General features: G+C 46.9%; 1 long non-coding RNA gene across 1 annotated transcript in view; it reads right to left on the reverse strand.

Annotated features, from left to right (window-relative positions):
• The window catches only part of LOC114013182 (uncharacterized), a 52615-nt gene that overhangs the window by 5257 nt on the left and 27879 nt on the right, over nt 1-19479 (reverse strand). Inside the window, exons 8-9 of the long non-coding RNA XR_008748450.1 lie at nt 17472-17518; nt 1955-3806 (exon numbers count right to left, since the gene is read on the reverse strand). This is a non-coding gene — a long non-coding RNA (uncharacterized LOC114013182). The remainder of the gene's footprint in view (nt 1-1954; nt 3807-17471; nt 17519-19479) is intronic.

Raw genomic sequence — 19479 nt, forward strand, 5'->3', positions numbered from 1 at the left:
GTAACCCGATTTAATTTGTTAATTTATTCTGTAACCTGATTTACTGTTAATTTATTTTGGTGAGTAAGATATCCCAGCTTTAAGTTCCAATTAATTAAAGGGGAGGGCTTAATGTTTTTGCTACGCAATATCTTCATGCTACATTGTATTCCTTTTTAACACCGCACCGAAGCGCTTCCGAAGTTTATTGCCACTAACTAATATAAATCCATACATCTGCAAATTAATTTCATGCACACAAAAGATTACTCTTTGCAAATGTACCTTTAAGAGGGGAATATTGGCTATAGCAATCATCACTTGTTGCTTAGCAACAGCCATAGCATCACTTATGGCAGGTTTATCCTAAACAGCAATGTAAAACCCCGGAATGTGGCTAGCCACCCCAAGTCATCCATCCCTGCCGAAGCTGTGCAGACCTGGGCTAACACAGCCCAACTTTGCTCATTCTATTTTTATTTTTTGGAGCAGTGTCTGATTTTAGGGATCTTAAAAAACCGTAAAATAATTCTCACCCGTTAAACTAATTTTAAGCAGCAATTCAAAGCTCGGTGCCCCATTCTGACCATGATGGCAATGCCGATGCGAGTCAATGTGAGCATGACCGCCTGCTCAGGTTGTGGCTATGCCTCTGCTGGCTCAGCATCTTGCACCAAAGACTTGTAAAAAATTTACACATAGTTTGTTGCAATCAACTCAAGATTAGAAGAGGGAAATCAGATTATATTAAGACCACCCTGAGGGTATCCTGGGGCTGTTCTAGTCTTCCTGAAGCCCAGGGAAGCTCCTATAGCCAGAAGCTGTCAGCTCGCATCTCTAGGCTTGCGACTCACTGGCACCACAAGAAACGACCTTTGTGACGGCGCATCCATCCCCGCACCCGGCCGCATCGCTGTGCCCCCCCAGCACCTCCCCTCGGCACACTGCCTGCCAAGCAGCTCGCGCACGGCGCTCCCGCCTGCCCTTTGCCAACCATGGGTGCCAGGCAGCTGCTCCCTTTGGCCAAAAAAGTGGCAAGTAAATATTCTAACAGCATCCATTAGCCCTGCCTTTGATGGCCTGTGGAGAAGGGCCTGCAGGCTCGGGCCTGGGGTTTTAAAGCCGTTATGCTGTGTCTGTAGGCATGGTTAATTCACAAAAGATGAATGCAGGGTTTGCAATCAAGGAAAAATTAGCATCTCAGCCAGCAGAGAGGGCGAACACGCGAGCCAGCCAGCACTGCCAGCAACCTTGATTCTGTTTTTGGCAAAGCTGGCTGGCTTGGCAAACACAATGGTAATGAGATAAACTGAAATACCAGGCAACAGGGCTGCTCTTTGAAGTAATTATCCTCCAGGGCAACAAGGAACAAGATGAAAAGGTTTTTAGAGACATGGTGTGGATGCATAGGGAACATTATTTGCATTCCTGAAGTCAGGCCTCCGTTTTCAAGGCTCAGGTGTGCCGAAGCCAAACAGCCGGAGACAGGAGAGGAAAGCCCTGGCAGCGGGTGCAGCTGCAAGACAACACAGCAAGAAGAGGAGCCATGCAAGGAGCAGCACTGCCCCAGCAATGCCAGTGTTAACCCTTTATTGCTCCTGAGAAACACCCCTTGGGGTGGCCATGCCATACCCAGTGTACAAGGCTTCATTGCAAATATTTAACTTTCAGAAATACGTACCCATGTAAGGGGCAGAGCAGCAGACAAGGCAAGGCAAAGGATGGAATAACACCCTGTCAGATCTCCTAGTTGAGAACTACAGGTGAGTAGTGTCTGGGGTTTCATCCAGCCAGCTCTGCAATGCCATGCACGCACGAGAAGAAGGAAAAGGCAAGGCAACGGTGACACATGGCGCAACAGGCTCCCTTGGGTCGCTTGTGACTACCTGGGTAAGCTGCTGGCATTTGACTACAGGGATACTTGACTTTAACCTAAATTTGAGGTCTTAAAATTATTTTCAAAGTAACAACATACCAGCTGGCATCATAGATCCCACACATGTCAGTGCCGTGACGAGCAGGTTGAAGTTGCCTCAGCAGCGGACCGCCCCGCACTCCTCAAGCATCTCCCCAGGCCCCGTCAGAGGGGACAAGCTGGGTGGGGTGCAGGACATGTCCCACTGCTCCTGGCTCCCACCACAGACAGCAGCGCTTGTCCGGATGCTCTTCCGATACTTAAGAGTCAAAATCTTTTCTGAAAAAAAAAAGGCTGAACAGGTGAAAGCTATAATTTTTTTGCCAACATTCCAGAGGAGGCAGAGACAACTGGCAATTCCTGCTGAACCTTAGAAGCTTTTCCTTCACCCACCTGCAGCAGACTTATTTTTAATTTATTTATTTTTAATGGAAATTAATTATTTACTTTATTGTGAATAGAAAGGCCATGAAAAGACGTGAGGACTGAGAGGCGGTGGGGGCGCACCCACCAGTGGGGATGGCAGCTGGGCAGCTGCAGCAGGGACACACACGGAGGTGGCAGGACCAGGAGCAGTGTGGTGGGACGAGGGAGAGGGACACGCAGGCCTGGCCATGCGATGCTGCAGCTTTCCCAGTGCCAGCCCTTCCTCCTGCCCCTGCCACCATGGGGCTTCTGCTGAAGGAGCTGCAGGCAGAGCACCAGAGGGAGAAGCCCGGATGCGCTTCTCCAAATCCCTCAAAAAAATACAGCTTTTTAAGGACAATGATGCTGCAGGAACACCTCCTGCCACAAGCCTGTGGCTCCCACCCAGGCTGGATCCCGGCAAATGGTGATTTCTGAAGAAAAAGCTCCATTCTAGGCAAAATCCCACGTTTCCTTCTGCACAGCAAATAGTCCCTGTTAGTGCAGAGCCAAGCAAGGCAAAAATGTTTATTACAAAGGAGAATTACAAAAGAGGAGTGCCCAAATCCAGAACAAAATGTAAAATGGGAAACAAATGTAAAAAGCTCTATAAAAGTTTTAATGGATCCTTTCAGATGTGGAGTGGCATTTTAATGTGATGTTTTAAATTATTTCTTTTTTTCTTTCTTTCTTTCTTTTTTTTTCTTTTTAGCTTTTAGGCAGACCATTAATCTGAGGGGCTTTTTCTGCCTGCCTCAAAGCAGGCACCTACCAGCTGGCTGCTAGGGGTCAAAACGCAGGTGGGGTTGAAAAAGTCAGGGTGCTGGGTTTTGCAGCAGGGGGAACCCCGGCCCGGGAGGACGGTCACCCAAACGCCACGCATCCAGCGAGACCCAGCAGCACAGGAGCCCACGGGAGCTTTGCGGCCGGTTTGAGAGGGAGCAGCACATGGAGGGGGGTTGCTGTGGCAGGACACCCAGCTGGCACAAAATGGAACGCGTACATCTCCTGCACGTGCATACGCACAGGCAGTCCTAGCTAGAAGCTGCTCCCAAGACTTACTTTTCTGATGCCAAGGACCTACTTTCAGGATTTGCCTCCAGCCTACACATTTCCAACACCTTAAAAGTCTGTGTGCTTAAATATCTTTGGCCTATTGCTGACCTTTCCAAATCCTGGGCACAGCCATTTCTTCTTGCTGATGCAGATGCAGGAAATTCTTAACTAAATCCTAACTGAAAGCCAGAAAAGCAGATAAGCAGGCTAATCCCCCAGCCCGTCAGACCCCAGGCTCCCTCGGACGGCGGGTCAACTCCCTGCTCTGCAGACCAGCTCAGCAGTTTGCTCACCCCAGTCTTGACTGTGTCGGCATGTGCTTCACAGCTGGAGAGGAGAGCATCCCCACTTTTCAGAGAGGAAAATATTTTGCTGCTGTTCATTCACTTGCGGACATCTGCAGTGCACAAAGCCCATCTCTCGCTCCCTTCACAAAGGACCTTGCAGAACTCTATGGGAAATACATTTGAAGAAAAACACATGGTCCAGGTGGTGGGTTTTATGTGTATTTCTTAGGGGTTTGGCTACATAAAGCCCTCTCCTCCTCAAAAATGCTTGATGCTACTCAGCCAGGAATAACAATGTCTTTTAGTGATATGTCTATGTTAGTTAATAAGAGCAAATAGTTTCAAATGAAGTAGCACTTGATATGCAAAAAGTATCAATTTGATGCCTTCAGAGACTCTGTTCTGGTTAAAAGGAAAGAAAAAAAGAGGGGGGAAATGGAATTTTATCTAGAATACTGTACTATCCCTTTCATCTGAATTTGGTCTGCTTTCTCAAGGAGAGGTCTGGAAAACTAGTACGGGGGGAAAATGAAATCCCAGCTACTCACTCATTAATGAAACAGCAACAAACTCATTAAGAGCAGCGATTGCTGCCGAGGATGCCCTGGTTGCACCAGCTGCTCTGCGCAGCAGAGCCCTGCCGGGAGCCCCAATTAGGCTGATGGAGCTCGCCGGGGCGACGGGGGGCCAGCCTGCCCTGGCAATTTAGAGGAGCTGGGCTCATGCGGGACTGTCACAATGACAGAGAGCCCACCTATATTAAAAACAACACTAGTGGTCGTCACAAAAGCTGCTGCGGAAGAAACCTGCAAAGAAGAAAAGCATGGACAGGAGGGTGAGCATGCTCACTGCTTCTCTGCGGTGCTTCTTCATAACTCACTGACCCCTGCCCCTTCCCCCATGGAAGGCTGGAGGTCACCAAATCCCTCCTTTTCCCCTTAGTTCACATCTGTTCTGCTCCCGAGCAATTCTCCCTGAGCCTGCAGGCAGCAATAAAATCACAGGTAGCATGAAGACAGTGAGAAAACAATGAAGTTAGTTGAAAATAACCTCAATAAATTAAACCCCTTGGATGTTAGTTTTGTCCCCTTGCCTTTCAGACTCGCATAGGATCACTTTTACCAAGTCTGCTTGTCACCACGAGACCCCCGCAGTCTCTGCAAACACCAGCAATACCTTGGTTTCCCTGTGCTGCACTTGCTGGAGCCCAGCTCCAACCTGAAGGACAGCCTGGCACAAGCTCAAAAGACAAGTGGGCAACCTTTCAGTTTGGAGTCATCTACAGCCCATATACGAGAAGCTGCCAAGCCTTGTCCTGCTGGCAGTGGAAGCCTGAAGGTCAAAACCCATGTTTAAGAGTGAATAAATCATTTCAGAAGAGGCTGAGTGATGTTTAGGAGGTGCTTCTCAGAGAGCTGCATGGGGCTGGGGTCGTGCCTGCAGGACAGGGCTGATACCTTGAAGCTGGGAGAAAGGCAATCCTCAGAGGACAGTAATACAACATATATAGCTCTGTTGTTTCAACAATATTCTTTTTTAAATGCATGTGCTCTTCCGAATGGTACATAAAAGCCTGGGTACTTTTTGGGACCACTGTCATTTCTCTCCCAGGGAACCGAACCTCTTCATCCCGGCACATGTCACCTGCTGAGACAGTCACAGCTGCTGTGCCAGAGGCTACACAAAAAACACAGGAACCCCCCAAACCAGGGCATACCAAAGGTCCAGGCAGCCTTCCAACTGAGTCACCAGCAGAAGGTAAGAATGTTGGGTCCCTCACCAGGGCTCCCCTGAGGAGCACGTACTGCTGCTGGCTTCTAGCAGTCACCCGCACACTTCTTCCATTACTACTGGGTCAACGCTGGGAAAAGGCAGCCTGTGGACTTTGGGGCGGATAGATGCTGCAGTGAACAGCCCACTGCTGCTTTGAGCAGTAACACCACGAAGTGCAGGGACCTTGTCTTCCTCCTCTCTTTCTGCTGTGTCCTCCTGACTTCCGTTCACCTGTAACCAGGGATTCACTAGAGCAGGCACTTCCCCCTCCTGCTCCTGCTGCTCCTGCCAACAGTTCTTTTGCTTCTCCCTGTCTAATTAGTTTGAATTTCAGACTCAAGGTTTTCCCTAAAGCCCTTTCCAATCCTCCCAGTTCTTCTCCTTGTACACCTCCATCCCATCCTACATCAAGGACAACTGTAAAGTCACTGGGAAGTATGTCTTCACAAATGTTGGTGCATGCTTGTTCAGTATTAAAATTGGTCTATATTAATGTTGCCATAATTAGTACTTGAATAAAGTAAGCAAAAAAACAGAGTACTAAGAAATATACTAAACTGTCGCAAAAACAGGAGTTCAGCAGCACAGCTGAAGTACTTCCAACCCTCTCCTATCAAAAATAGAAAGACTGTGAAGGAACCTCTTGACCATGTCCTCATCTCACCCTGGTGAGAGCTCCAGGGGCTAGAAGGTTGGTGGAGCTCCGTTGCTTAACACACCAGATTCTGAGAATATTAAAGGTCGTTTCAATGGATGCAGGATGTTTTGCATATCACCTATTGCATAGGCGCCTTACGTTACACTGCCAGAGCTTCACCAATGTTCATCCGTAGCAGTGAAAACAGTATTGCCTCCCCGTGAGGTATTAGGATCTGCAAAGCCCCGATAAGTGCTAGACGTGGTCCTCTCACTGGCTTGACCTGCCTTTCCACATGACCATACCTTTGGATGCCCTATGTACTTATTTAGTATTTCTAGATGAGATTATTTTTTTTCTGGTGCATATTAACGTTCTCTGATTACAAAACATGTACATCATAGCATGGTGGAGTAACATTACACAACACTATCCTCCTGTAAACTAAGACATATCATCCTGTACTAAATCTCTGGTCCCATCAGAAGAGTCTCAAACATGGATTATCCCCACCCCTGTACCACTTTCTGTAGCCATTCCCTAAAGGAAGCAGCAGAGAGACACCCGCCAGCTGAGCAGCAGTCACAAAGGGAAAATATCCCACGCCAGAAGCTCTTTCCTGAGGGCAAGCTGCCACAACGCGCCAGCCATCAGCCAGGGTTTGGTGGCTTGCCCCTAACTCAGCACCGTTCACAACTACACCACACCACTGCTCCTAGCACAAAGAAAATAAAATTACTGTAGGGCGAGGACCTGTAAAAGAAGAACATATCAAGGCCCCTAATGTTGCTGGACATACCCAGCAGAATTTGGGGACAGTGAATAAACTTCAATGACAACTAAGACTGACCTGGTCAACTGGTGAAGGCATGCTGAATTTGATTAATACATTTATTGAGAAAACAAAACCCTGCATCCAGAAATAAATACTCTCAAAAAGGTTTTGACATTTTCTAAAGCTTCATTTTTTTACCTTGGCTTTCCCTAGAAGGGCACACACAACAGATTTTAGATGTCCATCCTTCCCTGGGTAGTCTCCCTTCGTAACCAAAGGAGAGATTTCTTTAAAATGCTCTTAAAAATAGGTTCTGAAAAGCATCTGCAGATGACCACCATCCTCCACAAAGAAAATGTCAAGGGACGCCAGCTAGCTTTTCTAGACGCTCCGCACTGGTGACAGTGAAACCTCTCCCCCCACTGTGCTTGGAAATTCCCATGCATTTCACTGCACCTGGAAGCACTGCCGAAAGGTGTTGCTTGCCCTTTAAAAAGCAAAAACCTTTCAAATCTAAAAAATAATTACACGGATTTCACATGAAGCGACACCTGTAATATGCTTTTAGAGATGTACAAGATGACATACAAAAATACTGAGATCAGAAACTGAGTAATCCTAAAAACCCATTTTTACAGGAGAGACGGAGGAATGAGGGAGACAGGGACAGATAACCATGGTCTGAGTAATATCAGAGAGAAAGTACTAGAAGGTGCAGAATTAACCTTTTCCTAATTAATTACGAGTTGTAAGGCAGAGGAAATCAGCCAGTTGAGAGCAATTTCAGTGAGACAGGGATTTCAACACTTGAAACACTTTGGCTGTCCTTTAAAAGCAGAAGGAGAGGAAGGGAAGCGGCTGGTGTCAGGAGAGGGGGGTGAGCTGGAGCTGCGATACCGCCCCAGCACGCCAGCCACAGCCACGGCCGAGCCCGCCAGCTCCGGAAGGACCACGCTCCGAATGACGGCGGGGAAGATTTCATTACAGGATGCAAGCCCGCAAGATAACGATCAGTAAATGCATTCTAAACAGGGTTATTCGAAAGGCAATCAAATTTTTGCAAGAGGAAAATTATTCAGGAAGTTGGATTCCAAGAGACTTCTTTAACCTCCTCCGACCCGATATTTCTTATGCTCCTACATTCAGCTCTTAATTCTTCAAATATTACCATATTTAGTAACTGGAGAAGATGGGAAAATATTTGCTGAAGGCGTTCAGTGGAGAAAATTTGATTATTTTCTTTTTAGTCTGGATCTTAACTCCTGAAACCACCCAACAACTCACCACAAACCTCCTGCATCATCTCTATGGCAAATACCTTGAGTGTACCTTGGCCAGCAGCTTTTCTTTTTAATTTTAAATTTTCTTTAAACCACTTCATATTTATTAATACCCACACTCTTACATCTCAAGATGGAGAGCTCTCATGGATACAGGATTCTCATAAATGCAGATATAGCAAATGACATAGAGAAGATTCAGCTGAAGAGCAACACTGCTCCGTCTGCCTGATCCTCTTGAACCCCTTTAAAGCCACAGAAGGTGCAGACCTGCTGTCTGGACCAGTAAATGTGGAATCTGGGAAAATATACAGCTTTAAAACATGCTGCTTCTTCAGATTGTGCTACCTTGAATGATGTGCTGCTGCACTACATATAACTGTAGACTGCTGTGACAATAAACAGGGGGGAAATGTTTATCAGCATTTAAAAAAAAAAAAAAAAAAAAAAGAGAAGGCGAGAGGATAGAAACTGTGTTTTAATGCAGAATTTAGCTTGGTTTTTTACCCATACAGTTCCCATTCAGCTGGGGGTTGTCCAAGAGCAAAAGATATTCTTCTGAGTCCCTTCAATGATATTTTGCATCACAAGTCAGCTAAAGAAGCCAGTAATTCTGTTCATAATAGGTTTTGGAGTTACATGTACCTAACCTACAATAGCCAGCTTTTTTGCTTTCTTTGCAGGAGGGCTAAAAGCTAAATAGCATCGAGAATAACACTGCAGTATCTCTCTTGCCTTAACCCACTTGGGGTACCCTCCGATGCCTAGAGCTCATTCAGAAACAAACAGACAAGCCAACCCACCGCAGCACTGTAAAACACTACACTGCACAACAGTTGCTATGATGCCTAGTGCTAAGAAACAGCGTGGAGTTGTTAGCAAAGCTCTGAAGTTGGGCAAATGTGTTGAGCAGTCAGGAATCAGAATTTTTTTATTCTTTTAAATGTACTACTTTTTAGGACACACCTTACTGAAGCACAATGCCAATTGAATACTTTTTTTTTTCTGGCCTTGTAGATTTCATAAAAGGGAGATTATCTGCAGAAAAAAAAAAAACAAATCCCGATGCTTCATTTCTTCAATCACAACTTTTCCCTTCCATGGTCTTCCTTGTTCCTGTTCAGTAAAGGAGTTGTGGCTACTGCTCCCAGAAAGCAACAAAGAAGCTGGGAAGCAAGATTTTGTGGACAAAGCAAGCTAGAGGAAAAAGCCCTTCCCAGATGGCAGATCAGTTTTCTCAAGCCCTCTTTCAGCAATTGGCAATGCTGCCAGAAGATTCAGAGAGGAAAATGCTTTGGTTTTGTTTTTTTCTTGGAGGGTTGATGTCCCCTTAACAATAGGACTGACTGCACAACCAAAAAGTCCTTGGCTGAGGAAAACTCTAAGCTAGCTGAGATGCCCATGTACTCCTCCTGTGCCCTAAATGCCCAAGCTCCCCTCGTCCTCCCCTCCTAAGTGATGAAGAGCAGAAGAGATGAATCTCCATTCACAGGGGAAGCCGTGAGACCGGGGGACCTGCTTACAGCTGGCATCGCGCAGCCAGGGACAGGTACAGTTGCCACTGATTTATATGCCACTAATGAGAAATTTTTGCAACATAATTCAAGCAGCACTGCATGGGTATGAAATCAGGGCGAAAGCCAGTTGAAAAGCAATGGCATAGCAGCTGGTTCGTTTGAAGGACTAATTATGGGATGGAGTCTCACACATCTGGGTCATCGCTGCACATCCATCTCAGTTGCATACTAGCGACAAGGTCATTACTCTTTGATAGTTCCTTGGTGACAGACACAAAATGACTCTGCAGGTCCAGACCACTTTGCAGTGCACCGGTCTCCTCCTTAGAGTACCCCGCATGACAGGGGCTAATTGATCTTTGCATTGGCAGCATGAGCAGAGATCTCGGGGCTGATCTGCTTGGGAATGACATCCAGATTTGATGCACTGCAAGAGGCCAGCCTGGAAGAAGGCTATCCCACCAGCTCCCCAGCCACACCACTTCTGCAGCCATCAAGACAACTGAAAATCCTTCCATGATCTTGTTCAAACACATGCGACATGGCAAAACAAAATGGGCTTTGGCAAAGGATCCTTAGTGGCAGAGCGCACACAGTGCAGCTGCTTCACCACTTTCTCCACCTTTATGTGGCTGCAACCCTGAGTTGCGCTTACTGTCTGAGAGATCCAAAAAAAGCCTGGCAACACAGCCTGGAGAACTGTGGACAGTCAGGCCCTAGTAGTTAAAGATCCATGGCCTAAAAGGGAAGTAAAATCTTTGTAGGGAAAGACATGCACCCACTTCACAGCTGCAGCAGCCCCTCTGCATCTGGAGTAAGCAATGGGAAACTCTCAGATGGTGCCGGAGGAGGTACACGGCACGGGGGCGAGCTACAGGCTGCTGCAGGGCACAAGCCAGCGGTCATCTGAAACACTGAACAGCACCATGAGTTCAGTTCTGCAGCCAATGCATGTAAATAACTCCTGGTGAACTGTGCTCGGGTTAAAAACCAAGTTCACCCTGCTCATGGCTTTGATTTGAATGTGGGTTCACCAACTGTAACCTAGAACGTGTCAGCAAGAGAGAGGGTCTGAAATCCTCAGTGCTTGCTGCATAAACAAACTAATTTGCAGCCTGACATTTTAGCTGTGTCCTATGTAGCTGATTTTCTGCTTATTCAATACCCTGAATCAAAACACTTCATAGCTGTGCAATAATAAATAAGGTATTAATACTACGCACCACAGGTGCTCGGTCCCTGATTTAACCTTTTTTTCTTCTAACCCCAACCGGGGCTCTGAAAAATATGTAACTTTTTTTATAACTAACTTAGTGTTTTCAATCACTGGAAATAATTACTATCATGAACAGACAGCAGCATGCACAGGGCATATATAAGACCGCAAGGGGAGAGTGCAGGAAAGAGAGAGAGAGAACAAGAGAGAAGATAAGATACTGTCAAATACTCAAGATACTTCCAGCCTAGATTTCTGTTTTTCATGTACGAGAACAAACAGTTTTCAAAATATTCCTCTGTGAAGAGGAAGTAACTCTGGGGGTCCAGAACGCACTCCTACTTTTTGGATGCTCTCTGCCCCTGGCTGTCCTGGGGGGCTGAGACGCTGGCTTCTCCCTCAGGCTCTGCCAGGTCACACCAGATGCAGTTTTCATGACAAAATGAAAATTTCATGGCTGGTCAAGGTTTAAGTCCTAGTTTGGTTTTTTAATCATTTGATTTCGTCAGTTCCTCCTCTACCCAGCTCACACAACTTACCATGTGGTGGGTGGGTGGGTGGGTGGGTGGGTGTGTGTGTGTTCTTTCCCTTTTCTTTCACTATCTTATCACAGACACGCTAGTGGTGACCTGAGGATAAAAAGGATAGAGAAAAATCAAGGGTGCTGCAGTGGGCAAATGCTACCGCTGAGGCCAGCTGGCCCCTGACAGATCTCGCTCGACTATTTCTGACATAGTTATAGTGCTCAGCCCCACGAACCTCACCTTGACCAGGTACTCAGAAAAGAGCTCTGGGATGCACACCCAGAGTCTGCTGTTCCTTCGTCCTTTTCATGCCATCTTGTCCCATCACCGCTGTTCATCAGAAACAGTAACTCAGGTTGACAATATTCCTACTAAAGACAGGAGCTATTGAATTATCTAAGGACAAAGCTAAATGCTAGCTTTTAAAGGATAACTGATCTACTAAAAGCAAGTATTGTTTTGGACATGCCATGTCATATTTATCATGCTTGGCTTCGCATTGCACTGTTATTGCCTGCGATGTCATTTGAACAACATGAAGTCGCATGGCACAACATGACAGATGCCTCAGCAATGAGGGAAAGACACTCTCTAGATTCCAGGTCCATTATAGCTCATCCCCAATAAAAGATTCAAGGGATACGAACGACAGTGTGTCTGCAGACCGTAAGTGACTCGAGTCTCCCCAGTTATCTGCAGAAAACAGATCTCCTCGGTTCACCTGCTTTTCACATAATTGACGTTCTATTTGGGTCCATTAAACATGATTTCATCATCATCTTCTACCAACCAACCTGATTACAAAGTAGGAAAAGCCTTTCTTTCAGCTTTTTGCCCATAATAACAGTCCTGAGGAATGTGCTGGGTAGAGACAGACTCCCTTTTAGCACAATACTGATCTTAATCCCTGATTTACCAGTAGAAAATCTCCCCTCCTTTAGGAAAAGGCATCACCTCAAGCAACACAAGAACACTCTGCCAGTCTTCAGAGGAGTAGACCGTCCTCGTCCTCTCCAATGAGATTTGCTCTCTTAAATGTTCCTTGAGAAACTTCAAAAGACAATAAATCATTGAGAATGGATTGTAATAAAAAGTATCCTAGAAGAAACTGCATCCATGTGTATTCAACTCTGAATTATTAAAAGCTTTCTAATTTTTACTCTCTTTTAGTGGCAGAGGAAAGGGAAAGCAGACAGGTTATCTCTGCCTTTCACTGAAAATTACCTCCTCTTTTTCCAGAAATATCCAAAAATGGAAGGGAAAAGTAGCTCCATTTCCACAGATAGTTTCTGATCTGAAATTCAGAAAAAAACCCAGCATTTTCTTCCAAAGAACCTGGCACTTTTAGAGGAAATTAAAACATCGGTGAGCATTTTAATCACCTTCCTAAAAGCCCGTTTTCCAGTTGGAAAGGGCTTTCACCAAGAACAACAATAAAACCCTCCCTTCAGGCTCCAATTCCCCAGTCCCCATGACCTTGTAGCTCCTCACACCCATCACAAAGGCTCGGCCACGGGAGCAGGTTGTGAGGATGAAGCTGGTTCTCTGCTTCAAAAGCAGAGCTAGTTCCCTGTAGGTACTCACGGCCCATCCTGCAGATCCTGCCATTTTTCATGGCCTTTTAATATCACCTCCACATCTTTTTTTTATTCCAATATTAATGGACTCGCTTATCCTGCTCTGTGCCCCACATATTCGCTAGATGAATACAATAAATTGGCAAGTCCGGTCTGACTGGCCATATGCTGTTCAATTTGTATCCGCTGGTGTCCTGACCTCGCTTTTGTCCGAGCTGCTAAAAAGTCCAACCGAGTGGCTGAAATATTCTCCTTTATCTGAAGCTAAGGAAACTATTCTTTCCCCTTTCACAAAACTTAAATTGCTTTTCAAAGAAAAAAAAAAAAAAGAAAAAAAGTGGTTTATTATTTTGCTCCTCAAATATCTGAGGAAATACACAGAAAATGCCTGGCACATATGGTATTTTTATGTGGCTTATTTTTTTAACTTGTCTACAAGTCTGCACAGAATCATTACTATTTGGCACGCAGCAAAAGGAGGTCTCCTGTGCATAACATGATTTAGCCTGGCCGATAAAGTGGAAGTGGATTTCTACATTGCATATTAAGTTCTACCGGATACCATTTGCACAAGAGAGTAAAATTGCAGTTTCATGTTCTTCTATGATGATACATTTCCCGTCAGGCAGCCTCATCTCTCTCTTCCTCCAAATATTAAAATTTCTCCCAGCAGCGACTCCACATTTCCCCCCCTCACTCCCATCTTGCCTCGCCGAAGGCCGTTACTCTTGTTTGCAGGGAGTTGCCAGCCAGAAGCCGGGCCCTGGGGTCCCCTCCCGGGGGAGCGGGTTGGGTGGCCGTGGGGACAAGCAGAGCCCTGGCAGGGTGGGTGCAGCACCCCAGGGCCGCTGCAGCAGGAGCATGGAGCTTCACCAGACAGGGCCTCTCTCCACCTCTCCGAGGCTCACGCTGCCGGGGCACCGGGGACACTCCTGCTGCATCCTCCCACTCCAGCTGCCTTTTCCCCAACCTCCCCCACTGCCGGCAGAAGCCCCAGGCTGCCCAGATCCCAATCCACCTTGCACACAGGTGGTGGGGTTCCACTTGCTCACCTTGCACTAAGTATTCTGCATACCTGCCACGCGGCGTGCGGCCTCCCACGTTGTGTCCGGTGCTCCGGGAGCTGCCAAGCAGTGAGGGTCCTGCTCCCCAGCGCGCAGCCCACCACGGCATGGCACAGTGGAGATCGTGACACCTTCCCAAAACACAACGGCTACAGCTGGCGGGGCTGGGCGCGCTCTGCGCTGGGTAACAAGTTGGCGGGATGGCCGAGTGGTGGGGAATGGAGTTACCTCTGCTGGTGCCAGGCACTCATGGTGTCCCCCAGGGCTCCATGCTGGGGCCGGTTCTGCTTGATATCTTTACGGGCAGGATGGACGAGGGGATGGCAGGCCCCTCAGTCTGGGGCTGGCACCCAGCCAGGGGCTCTACAGGGGCAGGGGGCAGGCCGGGCCCAGGGCCCGAGGCCACCGTGTGAGGGTCCCCAGGGCTCAGCGCCGGGCCCTGCCCGCGGGTCACCCCAGCCCCAGGCAGCGCCGCAGGCCGGGGCACAGCGGCTGGGCAGGGCCGGGGGGAAAGGGCCCGGGGGGGCGGCTGGGGCCGGCTGGGCACCAGCCCCCGGCCTGCCCGGGTGGCCGAGGCGGCCGGCAGCGCCCTGGCTGGTGTCCGGAGCGGCGTGGCCGGCAGGGCCGGGGCAGGGAGCGTGCCCTGCGCTGGGCACCGGTGCGGCCGCCCCTCGGGCCCCGGGGCAGCTTCGGGCCCCTCACGTCAGGCGGGACGCGGAGGGGCTGGAGCGTGTCCGGAGCTGGGCTGGGGGCTGGGGAAGGGGCTGGGGCACAAGGCTGATGGGGGGCGGCAGGGGGCACGGGGGGGCTGTGGGCAGGGGGGGTCGGTCCCTTCTCCCAGGCAACAAGCGACAGGACAAGGGGCCACAGGCCCAAACCGCAGCACAAGAAGTTCCATCTGAACGTGAGGCAGAACTTCTTTCCCTGGAGGGTGGCAGAGCCCTGGCACAGCTGCCCGGAGAGGCTGTGGGGTCTCCTTCCCTGCAGACATTCACATCCCGCCTGGACGTGACTCTGTGCGATCTGCTCTGGGTGACGCTGCTTTGGCAGGGGAGGGACCAGAGGTACCTTTGACCCCGACCAGTCTGATATTCTGTGATCTGTGCCACTAGAAAGACCAGCCTGTGGCCAAGGTGGGAAATGGCTTCTGCTGGGACAAATCCCATCAGCACTCTGAGCCTCACTGCCCAGGATCACAAAACCCACTCCATCACCGTGCACGTTGAACCAACCAGCCAGTCTGGCCTCTTCTTCCCCAGAAGCTTTTGGTCGGCTTCAAACAACCCTGGATGAAAGGCAGAGGCTCCAGTGGCATGACAAATGTCACTGCAATAGAAGGAGCAGACTGATGGGAGGGAAATGTTACGGTGACCCACGAGCAGCCCTCAGAGAAACCCTCTGGCAAGAGGTAACCAGGTTTCATGTCCTCAACCACTCGCTGGGTGCAGACGCTGCTGGTCCTGGTGCTAGCATCGATGCAGCATCACTTCTTCCCATCCCATGTGTATTCGTGAGGCGCCCACTCTCCCTTGCTGGGCTCCCCTCCCATGGCTGCCACAGCTCCTCTCATTAACCAGCCCTTCACCCACCTGCCTTCACCGAGCTAGATTGCTTCACGCCACACCTTTAAAGTCAGTGGGAGCTTGGACTGAAATTCAATAAGCTGAGGACGACCTGTACGGTCCCTGCCGTTCTTCCTTTCCCTATTAATTCCTCTCTCCTTCTTTTCCCATCATATTGTTTTACCAATTACTCCATGCCTAATAAATTACCACTAATGCTGCAGCATCAAACATTTATTATCCTGAGCACCACGTGACTAATGAGTGAGTTAACCTCCAATTTCTGTCCGTGTAATTCACGCACATTGATTTTACATGAAAAGAACTCTTGACTTACATTGGATGACCCTGATAAATTTAATCTCTTTAATGCTGCTTCTTTCTAAATAAATGTAAAATGTTTTCCTCTACAAAGTTTCTCACCAGTAAAACTTGCATTGCAACTTGGCAAAAAACCTCCTCTATTACTCTGCCGAATAAATCAATAAAACTAAAAGAAAAACCTAAACCTGCATAAAAAGCCTCCGATTCCTCCAAGCGCTGGCAGCTCAGCCAGCCTGACAGCGCAGTTACAAACGTGACAGGTAATCAGAGCTGACAGCTGGTGTCAAAACCCGCAGCTGGAATTTAGCGGCAGGCTGGGATAGGTACGAGTTTGGGGCTCTCTTATTCTTATTCTTATCACCCCTCCTTTCCCCCATGGCATCACCTCAGGGCCTGTGACCGGAGTGGCAAGGCTGGGCAGGGAGCACAGGGGCAACACGGCACCTCCCAAGCCAGGGGACCCCGAGAATCCTCTCGCGTGGGTGGCAATGGGCCTTGCAGCTACATCAGCGCCGCCGCCCCTGGCTTTGCTTTACTCTGTCAGAGGGCTAACAGGGAAACCATGCTTCGGATTCTGTGCTGGCTACCATGGGGTGCTGCAGCTTTTCCCTAGGATGCACACAAGGCTGGGAGTTTTACACAGTCAAAACCTTGCAGAACCTTTGCAGAAGGCTCACGACAGGAGTTAGGGGAGTGTTTATTTAGATTACAAAGACGGCACACCTATCTTCTCTGTCACCCATATGTACCACGTACAGTGGAACATTGACACAGAAAGGCTCTGGCAGACAGGCTGCAAAGTGCAAACCAGCAAGGGGCTGGAAAGCCAGCTTGTCTAGCAGCTGGGACTACAGCCAGGCCATAGAAAACCAAAGAAAAATTAATTTTGAAAAGAAAAAAAAAAAAGGTGGGGGGAGAAATTTTACTACAGGAAAGGTACGTAGCTGAGTATGGCCAGGGTTGCTCCTTCCATGGGGAAAGAGAGAGAGAGGAAGAAGGACTGGAGTAGAAACAGAGACAGGGAGGAGAGCTGGGCTTGCAGCTCCTCTGGCTTTGCAAGGGAGAAGGCTGCTGGGAGAGCAAAAGCCTTGAGCAGTGTTGCTGGGAGCAGTGGCCTCCCTCCCTCCCTCCCCTCCACCACCTGCATCTCACACCTCTGCTGCAGGAGAGGCTGGCAGCAGCCTGGGCCACCTCTGCTAGAAACTGCCACCACTTTAGACTCCTGCCCTTCTCCCACGGTGCGCGAGACCCCACCAGAGCAAGGTGAGCAAAAATGCCTCCTCCTCACCCAGGCTCTTGAGGTCCCAGCCAAAAAGAAGGGAGAAAGCAAGGAAGTGAGCGAGGCAGGAGCAGGGCCGACAGCAGCCATCCTTCAGAAACACACATGGCTCAGGAAGGGCGGATCAGGTAGTGTGCTGAGGAGCACCAGTGGAAGGAAACAGAAGGGATTTGTTTAGGTTGTTCCTTTAAAATATGTCCACTCCCCTCTGAGCCTGCATATTTCACAGTCTCAGCATACTTTCCTTGTTGACAACTCTGGCAGACTCGGTAATTTTTTTTTCCTAAGTGAACTCACTCACCAAAGCATTTTTCAGGCTCCCACAACTTAAGGAATAGAAGCTGCAGCCTGAAAAAAAGCAAGGAACAAAACCAGTCACACCGCAGAACGTTCAGGGGCTCAAACATGCAGTGCTTGAAATGGCTAATTCATGTGCGTTATTCTGAAGTCATTAGTTTCTATTCCTTTTCATGGTAAAATAATTAAACTACTTTGTTTTCTGCGTACAAAAAAAAAAAGGGAGGGGGGGGGGGCGGGAATGAGGATCACAGCCATTTAGACTCCAAGTAGGTGTTTTTAATCTACAGGATGCAGGAAAATTGTGGAAGAATTCTATACACCCAAGTATTCAACAGTAATGCATTTCCACTACCCGAGTATTAGAATTTTATATGCCCAGGTATTAGAAACATCCGCGTTGCGGCGAGAAGTCCTGTTACCAGACAAACATCAAGAACAGAAGATAAAAAGAAATCTACTGTGCTGGAGAATGTCAGTATATGGATGAGCAACCCAAGTCTGTGCAACTTTGTAATATTTTCCCTGACGATAACAGCTTTGGCTCAGACCTGGGAACAGTTATGTATTATTCTAAATAAACAGCTTGGTATTTCTCCATGCCAAGCAGCTCCGTTTGGTGCTTCGCAAAAGCTTGAAAACACTGTCCCGCTGCCACCACCCCCAGTGCATTGCTATTCCCCCAAAACAGCCCTTCTAGCCCTACGATTTTTTATCCAAAAAAAATGTCCCGGAGAATCCAGTCTGGGCAACCAGAGCGCCCAGTTAATTGCCACATCACGGGCAGTGAATCGCATCTCCTGGTGCTCCCTCCATCCATCCAGCGGCCCAGGCAGCATCAGCCTCAGCCTTCTTCCTTTGAAATAATAAGATAAGAATGAGAAGAATGGAATGGAATAATCATCATCTAAAATATTATTAAAAATAACAATAATAAAAATAATGATGAGGGGAAGAGGGAGAGTTTAAATACTTATCTTTAAAGACCAGTCTGATGTTGCATGGGGCACTTGCTCGGTGGAAGGACTGCTGGGAGATTTGATTCACCACGTGTGAATATATTTACATATGCTAATTATGATGGTAATTCCTGTACATAATTATCAAGATATTAATAATATATAAGCACAACTATACCAATATTATATTTTTATATTTGCTATGTTGTGTTAATATTAATATATGATTTTAATGATGATAATAAAATTTATTCTAGCTATAACTTAATTTTCTAAAATGTTTTGTTATTATATTTGCTATGGCATATTAACGTTATTATATGATTTTAATAATAATCATTGTATTGATTCTAGTAATAATTGTTCATTATTATTATATTTACTATGGCATATTAACAAAGTACGCTTTTAATACAAATTATATTTATTCTATTAATAATTTAATTTTTATATATTTTTATTATATTTGCTATGACATATTATTATATTAATAATTATGATGACTCTAGTAATAATTACATTTTTAAATTTTTGTTATATTTGTTATGGCATATTACTATTAATATACCTATATTATTTTAATAATTATGTTGATTCTAGTAACAATTGAATTTCTAAAATCTTCGTTATTCTTATATTTGCTATATCATATTAATATTAATATATCATTTTAATAATAACTACATTGGTTCTAGTAATATCTTTTAAGAACTTACAATATTTGCTATAGCACATTAGTATTAAGATATTTTTAAATAACAATCATATTGATACTCGTAATAACTTTTTATTATTATATTTAATAATATAGTGTTAATACTAATAAACGATTATTATATATATAAAAATTAACGTTAGAAAATTTTGTTATTATTAGATTTGCTGCGGCACGTGGATATTAATATATCATTGAAATGATTATTATAGCAGCAGCATCTTAATTGGTAAACAATTTTTTTGTTATCAGCCAAACTCCCGACTGGAGCCGCCCCCCCCGCCGTGCCCTGCCCATCCCCCCCCGCCGCCATTCGGCGGTATCTCCTGCCATCTACT

The sequence above is a fragment of the Falco peregrinus genome, chromosome 8, assembly GCF_023634155.1.
Source record: "Falco peregrinus isolate bFalPer1 chromosome 8, bFalPer1.pri, whole genome shotgun sequence".
NCBI lineage: Eukaryota > Metazoa > Chordata > Aves > Falconiformes > Falconidae > Falco > Falco peregrinus.